The sequence below is a fragment of the Nansenia antarctica genome, assembly GCF_963989245.1.
Source record: "Nansenia antarctica genome assembly, chromosome: 5".
NCBI lineage: Eukaryota > Metazoa > Chordata > Actinopteri > Argentiniformes > Microstomatidae > Nansenia > Nansenia antarctica.
This window is the reverse complement of record NC_137690.1, coordinates 18,685,462-18,707,022: the sequence shown is the minus strand read 5'-3', so window position 1 is coordinate 18,707,022 and position 21,561 is coordinate 18,685,462. Positions and strand designations below refer to the sequence as shown.

The following is a 21,561-nucleotide window of genomic DNA, read 5'->3' as shown; positions in this document are numbered from 1 at the left end:
CACGGAAGAGCTTGAGAGGACAGGAGAGGAGAGGAGAGGAGAGGAGAGGAGAGGAGAGGAGAGGAGAGGAGAGGAAAGGAGAGGAGAGGAAAGGAGAGGAGAGGAGAGGAGAGGAGAGGAGAGGAGAGGAGAGGAGAGGAGAGGAAAGGAGAGGAGAGGAAAGGAAAGGAGAGGAGAGGAAAGGAGAGGAGAGGAGAGGAGAGGAGAGGAGAGGAGAGGAAAGACCCCTAATTTGGCTGCAGGGTTATGTGAGAGTATTGTACATACTGTACGTATAACTAATTAGTGCTTTAGTCGGTCTCCCACTGCTATGTCCACTTATCCCTTTGACATTAAGATATCATAGGGTGCTTCTCGGAGGTGCTAAGCAATAATTAGAAACTAAGTGTAGCAGAAAAAAGTATTTTCACATTCTGGTACAGGCAAACATTTCTCTTTAAAAAAAATAATAATGTAAATAAAGTCAACTGTTTAGTGTTTACACTTTCTGTGTAGTCTAATTATGAATCTTCAAAACAAATGGTAATATTTATAGTAAATGGGGATATAAGCTCAGTCAGATACACTATCTGCAAGCAAGCATCTATTTTAGGGAGCAATTCCAAGTCTATAGCCTTGAAGAACAACAGGTAAGCAGTAAAATCACAAATAGTGTAATTACAGTCTATATTTGATCAGCCGACAGTTTTACAGTAGATATAGAGATGTGGAGGCTGAGAAAATGGTAAGACGCTACCTCTCAATTTGTGGCTTTTCATTACCTGTGTGATTGCCTAGCTTTCTCTCCTCACTCCTGTTGAAAGACTGTCCCCTGAGGGAGTGTTACTCACCCTTGACAGAGACTGTCAGTACCTTGTGATCTCTCCGCACAAAACACATAATCGACCAGCCTCAACCAGCGCATACACACACACACACACACACACACGCACACACACGCACCCACACATACACACACACACGTGCGCCTACACACACAAACACACACACACACACACACACATGCCTACACACACAAACACCCACCCGCACACACACACACACACACACACACACACACACACACACACAAACACACACAAACACACACACCACAAGGCTTTGATGTTCTCAGTGGTTAGATCATACGGCACTGTGTATGAAAGGCATGGGGAGGAGAGAGAGAGAGAGGTAGAGAGATGATGAGAGAGAGAGAGAGAGAGAGAGAGAGAGAGAGAGAGAGAGAGAGAGAGAGAGAGAGAGAGAGAGTAAATAGAACACTACAACATCAGAGAGAGAATGTTTGTGTTCCAAGTCCTGCTGAGAAGTGAACCTATTTCTATATGCTCCAAAGCTGTATGTATCTTACAGGGCATACAGAGTCAACAACCTTGAATAACTTTGCTTTGTAACCCTCCTATCTTCATTTTCATTACCTGTGATAAAAGGTCACCCGTAAACTACACAAAATGTGTTGCATTGTGATAAGAACAGCAATTTATTTTCATAAGATGTGTAGTCAAATGACACACCCTTCCCAGACCTCGTGAATTATATCACGTGTCTGTTTTATTCCATTCCTCGCTGTTATCTTAAACCATCCGTTTCCTGTATGACTTGGTATTCCCCACATATTCACATCAGTGGAGGCTGGTGGAGGTAGAATCGGAGGATGGGTTCGTTATAATGCGTGGAATGAGGAATGGTATCAAACACATGTGTTGATCCCCACGAGTTCGATACTGTACTGTTCCATGCATTCCAATGAGCCCGTCCTCCGTTTTCTACCTCCACCAGCCTCGTATCATTCATGCTGTCATTCATATCAGTCATGCTGACGCATTGTTTATGATGCATTATGTGTTTACAGTGTATTCACTATGAACCGGAAAGATAGGGCATCATTGAACCTGCGACTAGTCAGTGACAGTAGTGACTGTGTTATATCTCACAGATCGCACGCTGGTCCTTCAGGGCCCAGTAGACCTAGTTCTTGTGTTCTGCTGTTATCTTGTAACCCTGCATTAGAAATTGGCAGTAGTGGCAGATACTGTCATGGCGGTGTGTACGTGTATGCATGTAATGTATGTTTGTTGTGGTGAGGTTGTGGTGTGCTTGTGTGCTTGTGCGCTTGTGTGTGTGTGTGTGTGTGTGTGTGTGTGTGAGTGAGTGTGTGTGTACATGCATGCATGTGTGTGCATGCATGTGTGTGCATGCATGTGTGTGTGCATGCATGTGGGCATGTGTGTGTGTGTGTGTGTGTGTGTGTGTGCATGTATGTGTATGTGTGTGTGTGTGTGTGTGTGTGTGTGTGTGTGTGTACGTGCATGCAGGTGTGCGTGTGTGTGTGTGTGTGTGTGTGTGTTTTTATAACCTCCCCACCCCCAAACTGAGAGTATTTGGGCTCGGTGTGACTACATTACGCTGCCCCCTCCCCCTCCCCCGCTGTGTGCCTTATAGAGTGGGTCCCTGGGGTGGGCGACGGTGTGGAAAGCAGGTCTTTTCTCCAGTCCCACTGCTGTTATTGATGAGCGGAGGTAATGGATCTCCCTGCTGGGCTCACAGGGACACTGGGGATAAATCAGGCTGTGGGTGAGACCCAACCACCCATTCCACCTCTCTCCAGACTGAAACGCCATTTCATTATCTTTATTTATGGGGGCTTCTGCTCTCTTCTGGACCCTAGCTCTCTCCCTCTGAGAACTTAGCTATGCTTCCTCTCCATCCTATACATTTATTTCTCTGTTCCTCTTTCTCTCGCTTTCCTAGCCTCGTCTTTCACGGGAAAACAAGTGTCCTGTCGCTCCCTCCCACACATATCTTCCTAGAAACCACAGTGTTTGCCCAACACCTCTTTCATGGGAAGCCGAGATAAAAGCAGCATGTGAACACACACACAACACACCCTCAAGAAGGTGACAAAGGGCTGGATAGATGTGTTTCGAATGGAACACCAGCAGATTAGACTCCTAGCATTAGGAGCAGCAATGCGAGTCTATCCAGTATGGTGTACTGATGATTGGCTGTGTACACAGAACCATCTCAGCGCTTCCAGCAGAGCCCTGTTTGCGTTGGCTGAGCAGCACCAGTTCTCCTCTGGGCTTATAGCTTGGCCACTTAGTGAGGAGCTGCAGCCAGAGCCAGAGCCAGCTTTGTTCTTGGGGGAGAGGAAGTCCTCCTGTGTCCTTGTATGCTAGCTGGAATCACTAAAAGGCCAATCAAACTCTTATCTTCATGACAGGGGCAAATAAAAAAGAATTGACATGGCACACATCCATGCAGAGATCAGTGTGTGGGGTCTATAATTGACCACATGGTTTAATAGCTGACAGACTTCATTCATCCTGGTTGTTGATGGTATATTACCACTACAGCACCACAGCCTCAGCAGTAGTTCCCATTGATTTATTTCACTACCATCAACATGACTGCAAACATCATCTATAATGATAAGGCTCACAATGTAATTGTTATTTGGAAATATAGAGAATGTGTATGGATGAATGTAGATAAGCAATGATGTTTCATGGCCTGATTTCATGTCAAATAAAATGTCAAATGAAAGCCTCTTGTGCATCTTCTGGTTTGTTTGCTGGATGAAGATCATTTGTATTTGTTGTGTGTCTATAAGGTTACTTTATTGTTTACATTGGCTGTTTTCTCTTTTTTTAATTTTTTTTAATTCTCCTATGTGTGTCTTACTGTCAAGACCTCAACTATAACTGAAAGCAATAATATTCTGTATTCACTGTACTGTAAGTCCTGTCTTGAATGCTTCAATGCTCATTTTACAGATGGTTAAAATTGGAGACATCAAATATTTTGAATTATATTTTGTTTACACGCTTTTTCCATCTGAAAGATGGATGGGGTCTTTTTTTTCTCCTTACAATTCCTGGAGAACATTCATGTCACAACTGTTCTCCTGGAACCTCTCCAGACAAGGCCCATTTTGGTTTGCTCTGCAAGGATCCATGCAACCTAACAGATGGTCCACCGAGCAGAGCTCCAATGACTATGAGACTGTGCCAATTTCATTACAGGGGTTCTGTTGGGAGTGTAAATATGTCTGTCAGGCCTACAACAGCCACACTGGTATCACCAGATTTCTTGGACATATACTCATCTAAAATACCAAAGAAAGCCTTTCATACTAGCTCATTACTTAGTTTGTCACATTTCTCTATAGTAGATGATTTTCTTTTCTTTTTTTGTTCCATTTGCTAATGTTGTGCTTTGGTATACTAGAATAAATCAGGTCATATGTCTGTATAGTAAAAGTAACACATGATGTTGATAAAAATGAGGAAAAGGGAAAAAAGCGAGAAGTGAGTGTATTGGCAGCAGTCCAGGTGGAGACAGACACGGGAAGTTGGGCCGGAATTTCAACAATGCAGGCAGTCATTGAGTTCTTCAGTGGGATGGTGTCTTTTCTCTTTCTCACAGTTCTCCTTTGTTGTGGCATTTTCAGTAAGTGAGGCTGCGGTGGGTTCAACCCAATGACTGTGAATTCATTTTAATGCCAGCTTTGAGCACAACATCATATTTTTTTATCTTCAAGTTATTCTTTATCCTCTTTCTCTCTCACTTCCTCTCATCCCCTATCTGTCGCAGTCTCTCATATCTGAAGGGAAAGATAATTTTCCCAGAATGCTTGACCCTAGCTCCGTCATGACTATAATAAATGCCAGCTCTGGCAGAATGAATTATGTCTGGGCCTGAAATGTACATCACAGTCCACAGCAAGAACCTGGCATGTAATTATACTCATCCTATATATAGAAACAGATGCCACAAAGTATCCATCACCTCCATTTAAAAATCATATTTCAGCTGCTGAACCATATTACTCTTTTGAATAGAAGACTTCATAATGTGAGAGGTATACATTTGATTGTCCTTTGAATTTAAATGTTCATTTTAGTACTTTGGTTCTGCCTTGGCAACAATAATGAAGCTTTTAAACATTTTAAAAGCAAAATGTTAATGTTAAATATGAAAACAGAGCCTCAGTCAAGATATATTAAAAATAACAGCACCGTAGCAAGATTAAATGGGTATTTCATCATGCACTAGCCATCTATTTTAGAGTGTGAAATGTTGGCAGGAGACAGTTTGATAACAAAGCTTATCTTCCACTGAGGGGGGCTCAATTAACCTAGTAAACTCCAGCTGCCAGCTTGTCTCTTGAGACCCCACTGAGTTTTGATCAGGGTTTACCTCTGTGCTCAAGGCGTTCGACTGACATCCCATCCTCCCTTTCTTTTCCCAGGGATTTTCTGTTGTTCATCATTTATTTTACTCACTGAATGACTGTCTTCAGTGCATCAACTGACAGGCTTTGAAATGTCCACTCTCTTAGTCAATGTAGTCACATTGAGTATGGTTTCATGTTAGCCATCAGATATAATAGATTTATTTTCTGATTTGCTTGAAAATACCCCCCAGAAATCGACTAATTGGCTCCCCCCAAAACAGGTTGCAAATGGCCTTGAAAATACTTACAAGGCCGGTTCAGTTTTACTGTTGCTGTGGTTATAATGTATAATTTGTGACACTTTGTTAAATATGCCATTGGTTTAACTGGCAATTTAGGCTTTGTCTCAAGATCAAGTTAACACTGTGGGGATTCTCCCTCCAGATGAAGCACAGCTGTGGACATCAAAACTGGCATCTGAAAACACTTCTACTTTATCACTGAGCTGACTAATTAGGCATTGCAAAGATGAGGATAGATTACTCAGACACACGCCAGGGTCCAGAAAGCCCAGCTGAAATAAACAGTCCTCTTTCCTGCTCTGTGACGGGTGGATGCAGAGATGGTGGTTATGGTGGTGGTTAGAGGGGGTCTCCCAAACCACAGAGCAGAAAGAAAAACACAGGAAAGAAAAACAATCCCATCTGACATCATGGAGCAGGCTGTAGCTGAAATTTAGGTCAGGATAAATCCTGCTCCCAATGTGACAATAACAAGTAGAGTGAGAATAATGTTACCCTGTTGAAACTGTATGACATAATTCACGACTAAAATATGAAAGTGGATTACAGTATATTGAATGTTAAGAGAGGGTGTTTTTTCAGAAGCCAAACGTACTGAATAGCTTGCTGAGAGGTGTTTCTCGCCAACTCCCTCAGCTGTGAACTGATCAGTGACAGATGGACAAAGTTCTATCAAAGGACAGCCTTTTTTGTTATCATGTGATGTTTAGATTGAGAACTACTTGGAATGTTGTTGAATTATGTAGTGGTAGGGGGTTCAGGTGGGGTACATGAGGCAAAACGTTTCAGACCATTAACAGGGCAGTTGCCTTAATCAACGTCATCTGCTATGTCCACAGCATGATCTCCCAAAAACTATTCCTCAATGTTAGACACTGTATTCACAGCTTGCTCCTCACTGGGCATCAAACAGCACAGATGTATACATCCTGGAGGGCCACAGCAGGAGGAATTACCCATTATGGAAAGAGAGAAGATGAGAGGGAGAGGGAGAAAGAGAGAGAGAGAGGGACAGGGGGAGAGGGACAGGGAGAGAGAGAGGGAGAGAGAGAGAGAGGGAGAGGGACAGGGGGAGAGAGAGAGAGAGAGAGAGAGAGAGAGAGAGAGAGAGAGAAGAGGTTGAATTCAGTGGAACATTTCTAAGCTCACTGAAGCAATTCACTCCTTGAACAGTGTTCTCACCTTTCATGTTCTGAGTCTGAATGTGTTTATTTAGCACATGCATTTACTGTATTTAGTTGACTTTGGAGAGTAGGCTATTGTAAAAAGGTAAGTGAACGGTTTCACACTATTCATTAGGAATTAGTCTTTATCTTGATACATTTTATTTTATTTATGTTCTATATTTTATTGTTCACGTTCTTATGTAGTGGTTATTCAGAGTAGGGGTATGCATAAACATATTATAGATCCTGCAACGTTTGCAGGAAAAGTGCTATACAAATAAAGGTTATTATTATTATTATTATTATTATTATTATTATTATTATTATTATTATTATTATTATTATATTATATGGGGGGAGGTTTTCTTGGCTGGTTGATTGAAAATGAGTGGGCTTGCTTGAGTGAGAGGAAAGAGCAAGAGAGCGCGAGAACATGGCTGACCTATCGGCGGAGCTGAATCAGGAGAGGCGTTTCAGCACCGCGCAGGCAGAGGAGACACGACGCTGCCGCAACTAGACAGGAGTGGAGCAAATGAGAAGGAAAACTCTTCTTTCATGTGGATTACTTCTGGAAAAATAAACTCTTTCGAAGACAGGAGCTATTTATATGAACGACAATATAAAACGAACTGGAATAATACGGTACGTTAAGATAATACAGTCGCATTTAGCTAGCGAAGTACCCTACCGCTAAGGTTAGCTAAGCAAGCTAGCTATTTGTTAGCCACTGTGATCTGTCTCTCTCTCTGTGTGTGTGTGTGTGTGTGTGTGTGTATGCGCTCGCGCGTGCGCGTGTGTTTCTCTGTCTGTCTGTCTGTCTGTCTGTCTGTCTGTCTGTCTGTCTGTCTCTCTGTGTGTGTGTGTGTGTGTGTGTGTGTGTGTGTGTGTGTATGTATGTATGTATGTCTGTCTCTCTCTCTGTGTGTGTGTGTGTGTGTGTGTGTGTTTGTGTGTGTGTGTGTGGCTGACTGGCTAGTAAGCTAGGCAGCTTTAGAGCAGAACGAGCTAAACTGTGGTGTTTCGGGGTTTTAGCTAAGCTAAGGTAGCAACCTATAGATGGCTCAATCACATCAAAATGAGTATAATAACTCGCATACCTAATTGGATTTACTGGGTGGTCTAGACTCTAGCAAACCAGTGTGTAGACGACTAATGTCAGTCTGGTTTGTTTATGTAGCTTGATGACCAGACCCAGTTGATTGCAACACCACCATAGCTAGAAACATTAGCGAGCTAAGTTAGCTACAGTAAGTTTAGCCAAGACAATACAGCCTCAGCCTGTAACACAGCCTTGTTGTCTTTGTATCTTCTGAGTCGGTCGTCTTCCTAACTTGGCCACACTGGCACTACTGTACATCAGTGGCAAACGCTTTGGTCAAATCCTCCTGGATTTCATAAGCTTGTCAACACAGTGGCCGTGATTCACACACTGGTGGTGGTTGTTGTTGTCGTCGTGGGTCCTCCCTGTCCTGTCAGCTGTCTGAACTCAGACTGGCTCGGTGTGGTCGGTGCAAACACAACCAAAACACAAACATCGTATAAACATCGCCACCTAGTTACATAAGTAATCGACCTGTTAAAGGCACTACTTGCAATTACTTTGTACTTTCTAGTACAACACAATTTCCCCATTGGGGAAAAATATTTTTCCCCATTGGGGACAATAAAGGTTTTCAATCAATCAATCAAAAGTAGGCCTATGAACTGACTCAAATGCGAGATACATTTTAATTTCCCATTATTGGTCATTCTGAAAATGGAAAATGCTTTACAGGACAGTTATGTCACATCACAAACATTGGCGTTTGTCATTGTGGTCTCAGACACCCTGTTGTCAGTTGTAATTAACCAGTTTACCTGCTACTTGTTGTGGTTTTCGCAAGACGATGTATGAATGAATGAACATGTCACTCTCTGTGTATGGTGGGACAGAAGCCAACTGAGGTGTGTTGCTCATAGACAATAAGAATTCAAGTCATAGTTTAGGCTAGGGCCAATGTCTTGAGTGAGCCAGGAAGATTAAAAGATGACTCACCGCCAACCTCCAAATCTTTACCACCCCACTAGCAAGTATGCACAGAAAAACAAGAGACTTGTCTGTTGTCAATCAGTGCTCCAGCTTTCTGATCTCAAGATTCAGATTCCTAAAATGCACAGCTTATGCTCTGTGGTCTTTGTAAAATGTATATTTGAGTGCATTCATGTGACTGATTATGATCAGGCATGTCAAAATGTTAATAGTCCATTATGAGAAAATTCACAATCGATCCACTCATGAATATGAATAGCCTAATCATTGCAGCCCTTTTTATTTTCATCAGCCTCTTTCTGGTAATACTTAACAATATGGTATGTTTATATTTGTTTTTATTAAATAATTTTTAAGTCGTTTTGAGACAAATTTTATAACTAATATTATATATTTATAATGTTGTATATTAATATTTGAGACTGTAATATGTTTCATTTGTAGATAGTTTAAATGTAATTATAACCTATTGGCATATTGCAGCTCACTATTTGGCTAATTTGGAACTGTGGCATTGTTGCTAAATCCAGATTATGGCTCTCGACTAGTCCCCCATTAGCCTGATTCAACAGTATCATGTTTTGATACTTCCTACCCCAGATTGATTAAGATAAACAACAGTGAAACTGGACTGTGTCAGCATAATTTGAGAGGGCATAACATTGTGGAATGTATTGGTCCTCTGAGCTCAGACGATAGCTAATAAGGTCAAGTGCTGGAGTTCTGTTGTGGTATTAAATGCCATAAGCCAGGCCAAGTGTTTAATTACAATGATATGCCTGGGGGAAATGAGCTGCAAATGTCATTCAGAGTAGGATATTTGAATAATACGAAATGCTGTGGTGGTTATTGAGCAAAGTTAACCTGCTTGGCTGGGTATGTTTTTCTAAAGTAGGTAGATCTCTAGTTTGTTATGATGACATGATGGCATCAGATCTTTATTTCTTAGCTAGGCTACTTCTTACAATCAACATGTAGTAACAATAAGAAACAAACAGTAACAATGGCTTAGAAAAGTCCTCTGATTTCTGTCAATGATGATATTATGTGTGTGAATCTCTTGCAACGCTGAAGTGCAGTCCCTCTCCTCTATTAAACAGGGATCATCTGATCTAAGGAGGGATTGAGATCGCTGAGTCTGCTGCTAATCCGTGGTCCTTTAGCCTCCTTTAAATCCAGGACTGTTATGGCACTCTTGTTGTTTGGACTTGTTTGTTTGCCCACTGGTTTGGATTGGAAATGGTTAATACTAGTGTGTGAGGAGATGTCTCCCCCTTGTCTGACGGGGTAATGGGGACAGAGATTATCTCATGCTCAGTATGGTGCTGGAGGGAGACAGTCAGACGGTTTCACTGCTAGTTACAGTCAGTTGTCCACTTTGGAAAAGGAGGACATCTTCAGATCACTGTGAACCCTTGTGGGAACAGGCTGCACGGCCCCGTCATAAATCACAGGAATTATTGCCTGTAGAAACAATTCTGACCTTCAGAGGCAAGATTGTGAAAAATCATCAGTTTCAAATGTCAGGTCACAAAACCCACAGTTTGCATGTCAAGTTATGTACATTTCCGGCAAGTCACACACACAAGCTAAACCAGCAGCACCACCACTGGAATGTGTCTCATGTGAGGGGAAATGCTTTTGAAATATTCCTCAAATAGCAGTGCCATTGTTCAGAGGAAAATAGGTGGAGAAAGGGTGTGTGTGTGTGTCAGTTTGTGTGTCAGTTTGTGTGTGTGTGTGTGTGTGTGTGTGTGTCAGTTTGTGTGTCAGTTTGTGTGTATGTGTGTCAGTTTGTGTGTGTGTGTGTGTGTGTGTGTGTTCTGACATGTCACAACACACAGGTCATTTCCCAAACCGTTGTCTTCTGCTGGGGTCTGTAATGGGGTCTGTGATGGGGTCTGTGATGGGGTCTGTGATGGGGTCTGTGACGGGGTCTGTGACGGCCGGGGTCTGTGACGGGGTCTGTGACGGGGTCTGTGACGGGGTCAGTGATGGGGTCTGTGATGTGGACTGTGCCTGGCATGGGGCTGGGAGATTCCACCATCTCTGTGAAAGAGGAACAGAGATGGATGGACAGTGTCTGTTGTTGAATATGTCTGATTGTTATTGCTGATGTCACTTCCTTGACTCCCATTATTCCCCTACTGTACTCTTCGTAACTTAAAAAAATCAAGCATACTTGTTTTATATGAAATGTTCCAGTAGCGTCTGATTGGCTTCAATAGGCCTACATTCAGTTTTAATTTGACCTTGTTGAAATGTGAGTGGCCATAAAATGACCAATCAATTAGCTGCCCTACAGACGATCAGAGGTCAGTCCCACAGTTCCTTTCAGAAACTCATTCATCCTGTCTTTTTTTTTTCTTTTCCAGCCACTTAGCCACGGCTAATTTGAGATTTCTAAACGCCTACGTTCCCTCGCTGAATCCACCACATTAGCAACTCCCAGGGACTACATGATTTCATAGAAATGGCATGAGGTTGGTATGTCCTGGCACACATTTGTAAACACTTGAGTTGACGCGCAGAACCCACAGAGGGGAAATATGAAGCAGTCACCGTGAAACTGCCTCCCAGGCCCAGGCCCTCTTTTCCACCCTTCTCACTCTCTGAATGAGTAACAACAGCTGTCTGGCATTTCTTCCTCACTGGATTCCTAGTAGACTGCACCTGGTAGATTCCGTGCAAGGCAAATGTTATGGTTGACTAGAACGGTCCGGTGGAGTGGCATGATCCACTGCAGCTGGCTCTGAGAGATGCCTCTAATGAATCTCACAATGAAAGTGGCATTAAGTTGGACACACAGCGTCTTTGGTCTTGGGGCTGATGATAAGCAGAACCCTTTTGCCGGGTTTTTTACGGAGATTGCTGTATGGAAAGTTCTGGTCGTGTTAGGACATGTGAGAAAAAGGAGCCTGCCCTTACTGCTAAGACAAAGCACCGCACTCTGGAGGCTTCAGCTGCTAACTGACTGATTACACTTTTGTCAGTTTCCCCCAGACAACGCAGGATGCTGTATCTATTTTTTCTTCTTCTGTGGTGTCGCAAGCCCTGCCATGAAGATACAATGGTGATAGATGCTGAGCACCGTTGCCAGGGTTGCCAGATGGGCTGGTTTTTGGTGGATTTAGCGGTTTTTGTGGTAAGGCTGGAAATTGTCAATCCCATCTGGCAATCCTGACCGTTGCTTCATTGTACCAACTGCTCGATGTTTACATTTGCATCAACCATAACATCACAGCCTTGGTGTGAGCCTGGTTGGTGGAAGCTTCACCATTTGTGGCTTGTTAGAAAGCTACTGAGATTATTGATTGTGGAATCTCATTTTCTGCTCTGCTGTTAGTGAAAAAATCAGACATTTCTGAAGAGTTTTTCTGCAGCAACTATGAACCACACTTGGACTGTTTACAATGAGCTATTCCCAAAGATAAAAGACTATCATGATCCCTTAAATGTCTTTAACCCATGAAGGCACACGCACGCACGCACGCACGCACACACACATGCACACACACGCACACACATGCACACACACACACACACACACACACACGCACACACACACACACACACACACACACGCACACACACACACACACACACACACACACACACACACACACACACACACACACACACACACACACACACACACACACACACACACACACACACACAGCTGTCTCCAGCACATTTAGGACACAGTTGTGGAACTTGTTACACAAAGAAGGAGAGGATATATGGGGGGGCTCCTGGCCCAGGGGTTAATGGGGTCTGGCAGCGAGACTGATCCTGGGCCTGTCACTCTGGAGCTCACCAGGGCCAGTCCAGGATTTATGGAGAACAGTTTTCATTAGAGCAGACTGGGCAGAGGGCTCCCTTTGTTTGGTGGGAGAGGTCCTCAGCTGGGCCTCAATGGACATGCATTTAAATGGAAAGATGCTTGTAAAGATACAGATATTGGGCAGATGTCACAAGTTGCTCTCTATCCCATTGCGTTAACACACCCTAGATCAATGCTGTACTTAGCCCAGACATCAATTAGAAAGTAGTTTCTTTTAGTTGCAATAGGAAACGGGAACTGTTTCTCTGTCACTTCAATCAAGGCAGTACAGAAGTGACTGACTTAGAATTTGCAAAACAGTATCACACAGCTGCCTACCCATTAGAAATGTGAATCAAAAAATCCTATTTTTAAGCATTTTCCATTTCAAAGATGTGGTTTTGCTAAATATACAGCCGTCTTAAGATGGCCAGCTTACTTTAGGAAGCACTTTCTGTCTAACCTTTACTATCTACTACTACTACTAAAATAATCTTCTGGCTGGCTGGTTATTATAGTGCAGGGAGAGATCTTTTTAGTTTGAGTAGTCTAGGTCTAGCTGGCAAAATGAGTACAGTATGTTCCATGCAACTGTAGATTCCTAGTCAAATCAGAAGAGTTTACTTAAATGAAATTGAATTCATGTGGATTTGTTAATCAAAACAATAAACCACCCCCTCCATAGAGTGGAGCAGAGCAACGGATTGGACTAAAGGGTAATGATAACAGTGAAATGAAGTCGGTAAGCTCTCCATGATGTAGCTCTGAGGGTGTGTTTGGACTGGAGGCACAGCTGACATTCAAAGCATTGGTTAACCCCTTCTTCCCCATTGTAAATGTCTCAAGTCAGTGAAAACAAAGGCCCGTGGAAACCATTTCCTTGTGTAGCACTGGGGTGTAGTGTTTCCCTTATCATCCTCCACACCGTTTCCTGTTGTAGGGCTATGGTCGCTAGTCAACGTCTGCTGCTTCAGCGGGTGAGACAGACAGCGGTGGATGAACGTGTGACCGTGGAGTGGGGCACAGGGGCGTAGTGTCAGGTTGGTCTCTCTGGCACACCACTCCATCGGAAGGAAGTCAGTCAGTGAGAGAGAGAGAGAGAGGGAGGGAGGGAGGGAGTGTAGGCCAGTGGGGGCTGGTGGAGGTAGAAATTGGATGACGGGCTCATTGTAATGCAGGAAATCGAATGAGGAATGGTATCAAATAGGGATGCACCGAAATGAAAATTCTTGGCTGAAGCCGAAACCGAAATTAAGGAAACGCTTGGCCGAATACCGAGTGTGTACCGGGAGTTTTTCATTAAGCCTATTTTGCCAATTTTTGTACCATTATAGAAATTAAATAAATGTAGCTTTTTATTCATGCTTGTATGCTTATTCATATAAAATGATAGCCTAATTATCACAATTACGTGTTTGAAATTGTATGTAGGCCTACTTTATATTACGTAATATTTCCTAATTTCATGAAAGATGTACAAATTATAACAGCAGCTGGTGAAGGTCACCAATCAAAATGTTCAGACTTTTATTTTGAAAAACGGAAATACGGAAAATCACATCATAACATAAAAAAAAACGAAAACGGAAGTCTCCCAAGGCCCAATCCCGTTTCCCTTTCTTACCTCTACGGCTCGTTTGAAATGAGAGCCTAACCCTACAAGACCCTGATGCATCATCAGTAGTATCATAGAAAAGCATTGACGCTTGCGATTCATTCACAACTTAAGTTTCATCTCATCAATCAAACAAGTCATAAAATAAAAAAGAACAATGCTTCTTTATCAGGCCAGTTCATGACAGAATAACGCTGCTCTGTAGGCTAGCAACTCTGCTCCTTCCTTGCCAGTCTGTTAAATAGATAACGTTAGACACACAGCTAGACACGGAGTCCATGCGTCCATTCACCCGTGTGCCACATTCGATCGGAACGGCCCACTGTGTCCCCTTGATAGATTCTCCTGTACCTGGGGAACACGGGTGTGTGTGGTTTTTTATGTTATTCGTCCGGGAAGTGAGGCAAATGTATGGATGAATGAGATGCCCCCTGCCCGCACGCAGTTCGCTGTCGCATTTGCGAGAGAAATAGAGGAAACAGTCAGGAAATCGAACCTGCCAACTACATCACATTTGCAGCAGCAACCACACCAGACTACTCTGGATTTACATTAAATATGTTTACTATCATCCGCTGTCAAACGCCATAGGTAAGAATTTATTTCTAAATAAACAGGATAGTACATATTGTTCTGGAGCGGAAATGTGATTGTGTATTTCTATGGTTGGGACTTGCAAGTCGGCATAGGCACACAACGCATCGGCATAATAGTGCTTTTTTGTTATGCTTGTTATAAAGAAAAGGTCTATAATACATTGAAATTACATTAAACAAAGATAATACGATGTTATCATCATTTTTTAAATATTTATGTATAAATATACACAGAAAAATAATTCCATTTGTGGTTGTCTTCCTCATTGCTAGAGCGATCTCCAGATTCATGCCGATGACTCGCAAAGCATTCTGGGATTTCATAAGATGGAGGACTGTGGCTACCTTTGGAGTCCGGTCTTCAAAAATCTCAGTTTTGAAGGCTATACCCCACCCCTTGGCCCTACCCCTACATGAAAACAAGAATTGGGACACCCCTACTCTACACGTGAATGCGCAAAACGGAGCCGTAGGGCTGAAAACGGAGCCGTAGGGATGAAATGGGATTGGGCCTTAATGTCGGAATGTGCCTCTCGTTATCGTTCAGAGAACAGATGCCGAACTGCCGACATTGCCGTTTGCTGTAATGACTTGGCAGTAGGCAGTCATCACTCAATGCTCGTCTCATTCACAGAACAGCATGGGTTGCTTGCACTGTTTGATCCCGTCATAAAAAAACATCTCGTATTCGGTAAACATTCCGTTTTTTTCACACATTCGGCCGAACACAGCTTTCAGTGCATCCCTAGTATCAAACACATGTTTGACGCATAGGCCTGGTGTGGGCTAATTCTTCCTATTTTGTTGACCTCAAAACATGATCCCCAAATTGTCAAAATGTGTACATAAACCTGGATGTTGTGCGTTCGTTTTGAGTTAGCCTAACGAATGGGGTTATACAATTCATTCAGGACTCATTTTCTGAATAATTCATATTATATTGAATAACTAACATTCACACTACTCAGTAAGTCACCCATGTTAAAATGTACACATAGACACACACGTAGAGGATTAGCAGAGATTAGAGATGGCTCTGTGGTTAAGTGATTCACTTGACTCTATTACGCAACACAGATGGCAGCATTTTAGGACCTTCATTACTCTTGTTGGTGTGTAGGCTACAGCTGGGGGTGGGGTTATATTTAACCGTGTGTGATTAGCTGCAGTTTGTGTCTCCGCGTGACATGCCTATGAATGCTTACTTCTTTAAGTAAGTGAGTATATAGGCCTATTCTTTGTTTTTCTATCTAATAATAATAGCCTAATAATAATAACAATAAAATATGCATGTGCATAAAATAAATGTCTATGATCAGCTTGTGTAGGCCTGTAGTGTGCCTATTTGTGTGATATGTGGAGGAGCCTATAGATGTGTATTTCTCTGGGTAGTGAACTCCCAGTGAGTGTCTGTGACAGTACAAGGGTAGGCCTAACATGGAGGGTAGTACATGTCCTACAAACAGGTCCTATTGTGTAACGGTGGTGTGGGAGGGGTGGGGTGGCTCTCTGCTGCCCACTCCTGTCTTGACATGTGTACCTGATCAATGACAAGCCTGCAACTGAAGCATGGAGGAAGTCTGGAGCTCTTTAGCTCTGCCTTTTCTCAACGTCAAATCCTCACAGGTGGGCTTGTGTCCTGTGTTGTGCCTGGAAATGTTTTTTTCAAATGGAAGGATTTCAAGTACTCATCAAAAGCTCTCTTGTCATAATGCAATAATTCAAAATCAGGTCACACCTTACTGATCCTATACATGTGCATAGTAATTAACACCCTGTAATTACTCTCTCTCTCTCTCTCCTCTCTCACTCACACTCTCTCTCACACACACACACACACACACACACACACATACACACACACACACACACACACACACACACACACACACACAGCACATGCTGCTGTCATGAGGCGCAAACAAGCACTCATGGGTTGCACGTTGCCACACAGAAAGGATATGTCAAAGCTGCTGAATAATTGATTCCAGGAGAAGAGGAACCAGGTCAGTCCAGCAGACGAGCCCGTTTCATTTCATTCCCCTCAGGACGGAGATCTGAATGTTAGGTATATGGAATGGGGGGGCTTTTAAAGATTGAAGAGAGCTTTGTTTGCGGTCACGCCTTGTATGTCAGGTTAGTGTTGCTGTTGTTTTTAGTCCCTGGAGAGTTGACATGTCATTACCGTGAGAGGCATCTGTGGGGAGCTTGAAAATGGAACAGGAGAGGAGTGTAATTGTCTGAATGGTTGCGTGTCAGTGTGTCCGTTGTGCGGAGCGATAAAGGATAGCTTTCAGCTCCTCCGGTCCACTGTGTATTGGTGGAATGCCTGCGCCACCATGGTTACTGGGAGTCATAGTTGGCTGTTGAGATGGAGTGTGAAGGCCCCAGCTCTGGGCCTGTGAGCAGGGAGGGATGGGGGGGAGGGGAGCCGGGGCAGGGGAGGGGGAGGGCCTTATGTAAACCACACAGCGTGTCTGAGATGGCGCGGGAACAGGCAGGAAATCTAATAGCAGCTCTGCGCTGTAGCCTCGATACAGCTGGACGAGCACATCTGGAGGCCCAGGCTAGCCAATCCCCGGGCCTCCCCTTCTGTCCACTTCTTTGTCTTTCTCTCCTTTTTAGATGTGGAACATTATTAGTCCCGGTCGTATCATTCTTCATCGAGCGTTAGGGAATACTCTGCCAGATAATGAGAGTAAAGTATTGTCTTTTGGAGCCAGCCTATCCCACATGTTTGTTTACATCTGCGTAGCATCTGTAGCCCGCGTCAGCCAATCAGCTCAATCCGACACACAGGGGGTATGTGTTGCCTTTTGTGTGGTCGCTAGTTAACCTTGGCTAACCTACTACCAGCACAGAGATTATTTAAAAAATGTCTGGGTCCTGGAAATCACTGTCTCTAACTCACTGAAAGCCATGTGTGACCACATGTGAGTCTTCTGTCAGAATGAGAGGTGTGACCACCTGTTGGTTTAGGGAGGTGCTGGTACCGCACCATTTATTCTTTCCGACACATTCTGGTCGTATTATTAGTATGTGTGGGTGTCGGCACTTCTCTGGCAGCCTCTGCTGTGGACGGTGGTGTGGCTGCAGTTTCATATCCTGTCTGAGAGGTGAGCAGAGGTTAGCCTTAGTCGGTCTGTTGGAGGATGCTGTTTGAGTAGGTGGCTTCTACCTGCCAGTAGCTAACATACAGTCATTATCTCCCACATTAGCCCATGTCTTTATATAGCCAGTTTTCACTCACTCAATAATATCTGGCATGAATATTTCATTTCCTCTCTATTTTTGTAATTGATTTAATTCTCTGGTCCACTCTAGCTGGTTGGTAGTACCTCATTATTTGACATTTCTAAGATGCTGGAATGTCTGCAAATGATGATTGGATTTAAGGATTTTGGGATTCCTCCAAGGTTGTTTTGGCTTGCTGGGTGAAGCTAGACTGGCTGAGAGCCAGCTAATATTGAGGAAAGCCCTTGGTTATTTTTCTATGTCTGCCCATGGATAGGCCTGTAGCCTAGGCTCTCACTGTCCATTAACTGAATTCAGATGGATCAAAACGGTGTTCCAGCTCAATGTTGGAAGCAAACCTGACAATTGAAAAATATTCTGGTGTGGAGTAGGGCTGCAACAACGAATCGATGAAATCGCAAAAAATCGATAATGAAATTCGTTGGCGACGAATGCCATTATCGATTCGTCTTTTTTTTTTTCGGGTTTTGTTTCCATAACAAACCTACTTCCTGTTGACGCACGCCACGCTGTCTTGCGGCCGGTGTAGGCATCGCGAATCATAGCGAATCATAGCGCTACCTATGGCCGGAAAGGGCAGAACCTATGACCGGAACCGGAAAAGTGGGAAAATCCGGTACCTACACCGGCGCGGCGGCTACATTTAAATCATGCTACTCAAAAGCCTTGAGCGTGAAGCTGTCTGCTGTCTGCTGTCTGCTGTCAGGACATGCTAGTGAGTTAGCTAGCAGGGTTAGCTCGCTGCTGCCGCTAGCTGACTGTCACTACGCTGCTCGTCCAGCTGTAGTCTGCGTAGCTGTGCTGAGAACCAGAGCACTAACTATGTTTCTATAGAGGAGGGTTACAGCTAACTTCCTATTGTTTTATTATATAAGTACTGCTGGGCTCAGCCCTTCCATGGTCTCCTGCTCTCCATGCAAATGCGTTAGTGTGAGTTCTGGCGAAGCGTCAGCTAAATGACTGTAATGTAATGCGATAGCCAGTGAGTGTTTGCTCGCATTCATGAATTCAATATTGCATGACAAGTGTCATTTAGCTAGCTGGCTAACGTCAGTGGTAGAGTAGAGGTGATAAGCTAAAGGCTAGCTAGTGGTAGCCTACCAAGCTACCCGTGAGTTAGAGTGAGGCACTGACTGTCGCCTAGCCTATTGTATGGAGTGAGAGGACACATTGCATTGTTTTGGAGCATATCTGTTATATAAAAACATTAGTGTCTTGTCTGTAGCCTATATTGCACTTTGGGTTACTGACCTTTACATTAAGCAAAGTTATTACCTAAAACAATGCATGTATTGAGCTAGAGTTCAACTACTTTATTGAAACAATCTACCGCCATAGTCCATGGCCTGTTGTTAAACCTATTTGATGTAGCAAAGCCTTTTTATTTATATTATTTATTATTTTTTATTAATACTTATTCATTTTGCACATGTATATGTATAGGCCTGGCTGATTTAGAAAACATAAAATAAAATGTGCAAAAGAAATCTGTTTTTTCCGCTTTTTTTTGTATCCGATTAACCGATTAATCAAAAAAATAATCGGCAGATTAATCGATTATCAAAATAATCGTTAGTTGCAGCCCTAGTGTGGAGACATTTCTCTGTCAACATTTGTAGTGTGCAGTAGGTCACCAGCATTTTTGTGGTACTAAATTTGCGTGACTTAGACGAAATCCGATATGTTGCTGTGTTTGCAAATATCGGCCACAATACTCATCTCGAGGCCTACATCTGAAATGACAAGCCTATCATTTGCCTTTTGTTTATTTGGTAATTCACACATTGTCCATGTCGGTCTATATTGGGTTGTCTCCCCCGTTTTTCATCTGAGTTGGATGCTGTTTACAGCAGAAAGCCCAAGGGCATGCCACCCCCTAACCACCGGCCAAGTCTTGATCCCCAGTTTGGCTGTGTAATGGGGACGCTGGTGTGCGGTTTTTGGCAGGGCTTTGAGCACTGTTCCTGCGGCTAGCCCATTGTAAATGTAAAGGAGTTTCCACTCCAACTGGAATTCCTTTTACTGGATATTGTGCTCAGACGGCTGTTTCCTCCGGCTCTACTGTGTTCCTGGTTTGCTTACTCTTGGCTTCTGTTGTCAAGTAGTTGGCCTGGAGAAATAGCCCAACTCAAAACAAAGAGTAGGGCTGAACATGTTGGCCTCTTGGAAGTTACAATGGTAGGAAATCTTCACTTATAAGTGAGCCGTAGATTGAAACACGGCTTGATTTCTCTTGGCATTGCCAGTAGGTAGGCCTAGCCTAGTTGTTGATCAACAAATGGGTGAAAGCTGTTTCCATGGTGTCTATCTCTGGCCCAGTGCTTACCATAAACATTGACCTTGTTCTTGCACTCTGACCTTAAAATACCCCTAGGGGCCCCGGCACTGAAGCCTCAATGGATTAATTGCGTGGTCTTTGTTTTCATGTCAAAGGCGAGAGGGCGAGGGAGTGTGAGTCAGGGTGAGCAACCGATACAGGCCCTGCTCGCTGCCACTGCCAGAAGTTCCTCATTGGATTCCAGAAAGTCCCCCCCAACACTGCCAGTAACCGCCTGTGGAAACATTTAAAGAGAAGGTGTCTATTAGTGGGGAAGGAGAGGGGAAGGTTAATGTAGTCATGCTGCGTCATGCAGCCAGTAGGCTCACTCATGGCTTTAGCCTACATTTGTTCGGAGGGTGGGAAAGCAAATAGTTGGAGAGTTGCTGGTTTAACTTCAATCTCAAACAGTAAGCTTGTGTGTGGTTGTTATGTCATTGTTCTCTCGTAATATTAAGTCATTCAAAAATATTATTTGATAGCTTAGCTACCGGTGACCTATGTACAGCATGTTGATATTGGGAGCTGTGGTTATATAGAGTCACTGGTACTGTATTCAAGCAATATTTGTTTGGGTCTCACTTGGTGTGTTGAGGTGTGTGTGTTTGTGGGTCTTGAGATGGAGAGAGCGAGAGAAAGAGAGTCTTTGACCGGGGCCCTTTAGTAACTAGGATCCTGAGAGATAAATCCTTATGAGACCTGACAGGGTGCCACATTCCTGGCCTGAAAGTCCTAGCAGCCGCCTCCCCAGCTCTCCAGGGCTCTGCTTCACACACTACCAGCCCAACCTGGCTGATCCCCATTACTTTCACTCATCTGCGATAGAGGGAATTGAAGTGCTTTGAGTAGACGCTTGTTTGGCTGATTAGGAGTAGGCCTACGTGATGCAAAGATATCGCCTTGGAGCAGTTTTATGGTCCACTGCCTGGTGCCTCTAGCCTAGATCATTCTATCCATCCTTGTTACAGGCTGTGCCAATAGGAACAAGACAAACAACAATAACAGCATTGCCTAATCAGGAACTATGTGGTCCAGTATTTTATGAGGCCTTATAAGAAAGCAGTGAAGTTAAAGTGTAGCTGTGTTTATGACGGGATAAGATAGTGTAGCTACATGTGTTCAAGTACAGTACTTGAAGTTATGACAAGATCTGATCAATCAGAATGCCTACTTCCTCATCTAACCTGGGTCAACTCATTGGTACGGATTACGGAATAAGCTAAAAACGATTAATGTCGTTGCTCAGCTTTATGAATTAGAAACCTGTTCATACCTTTAG

General features: G+C 43.5%; 1 protein-coding gene across 1 annotated transcript in view; it reads left to right on the top strand.

Annotated features, from left to right (window-relative positions):
- Positions 1 to 7,173: 7,173 nt before the first annotated feature.
- Positions 7,174 to 21,561, top strand: part of ncor2 (nuclear receptor corepressor 2) — a 96,245-nt gene continuing 81,857 nt past the window's right edge. The window contains 1 exon segment of the mRNA XM_080532455.1: positions 7,174 to 7,286. The gene's annotated coding sequence lies outside the window, so the exon portion shown is untranslated.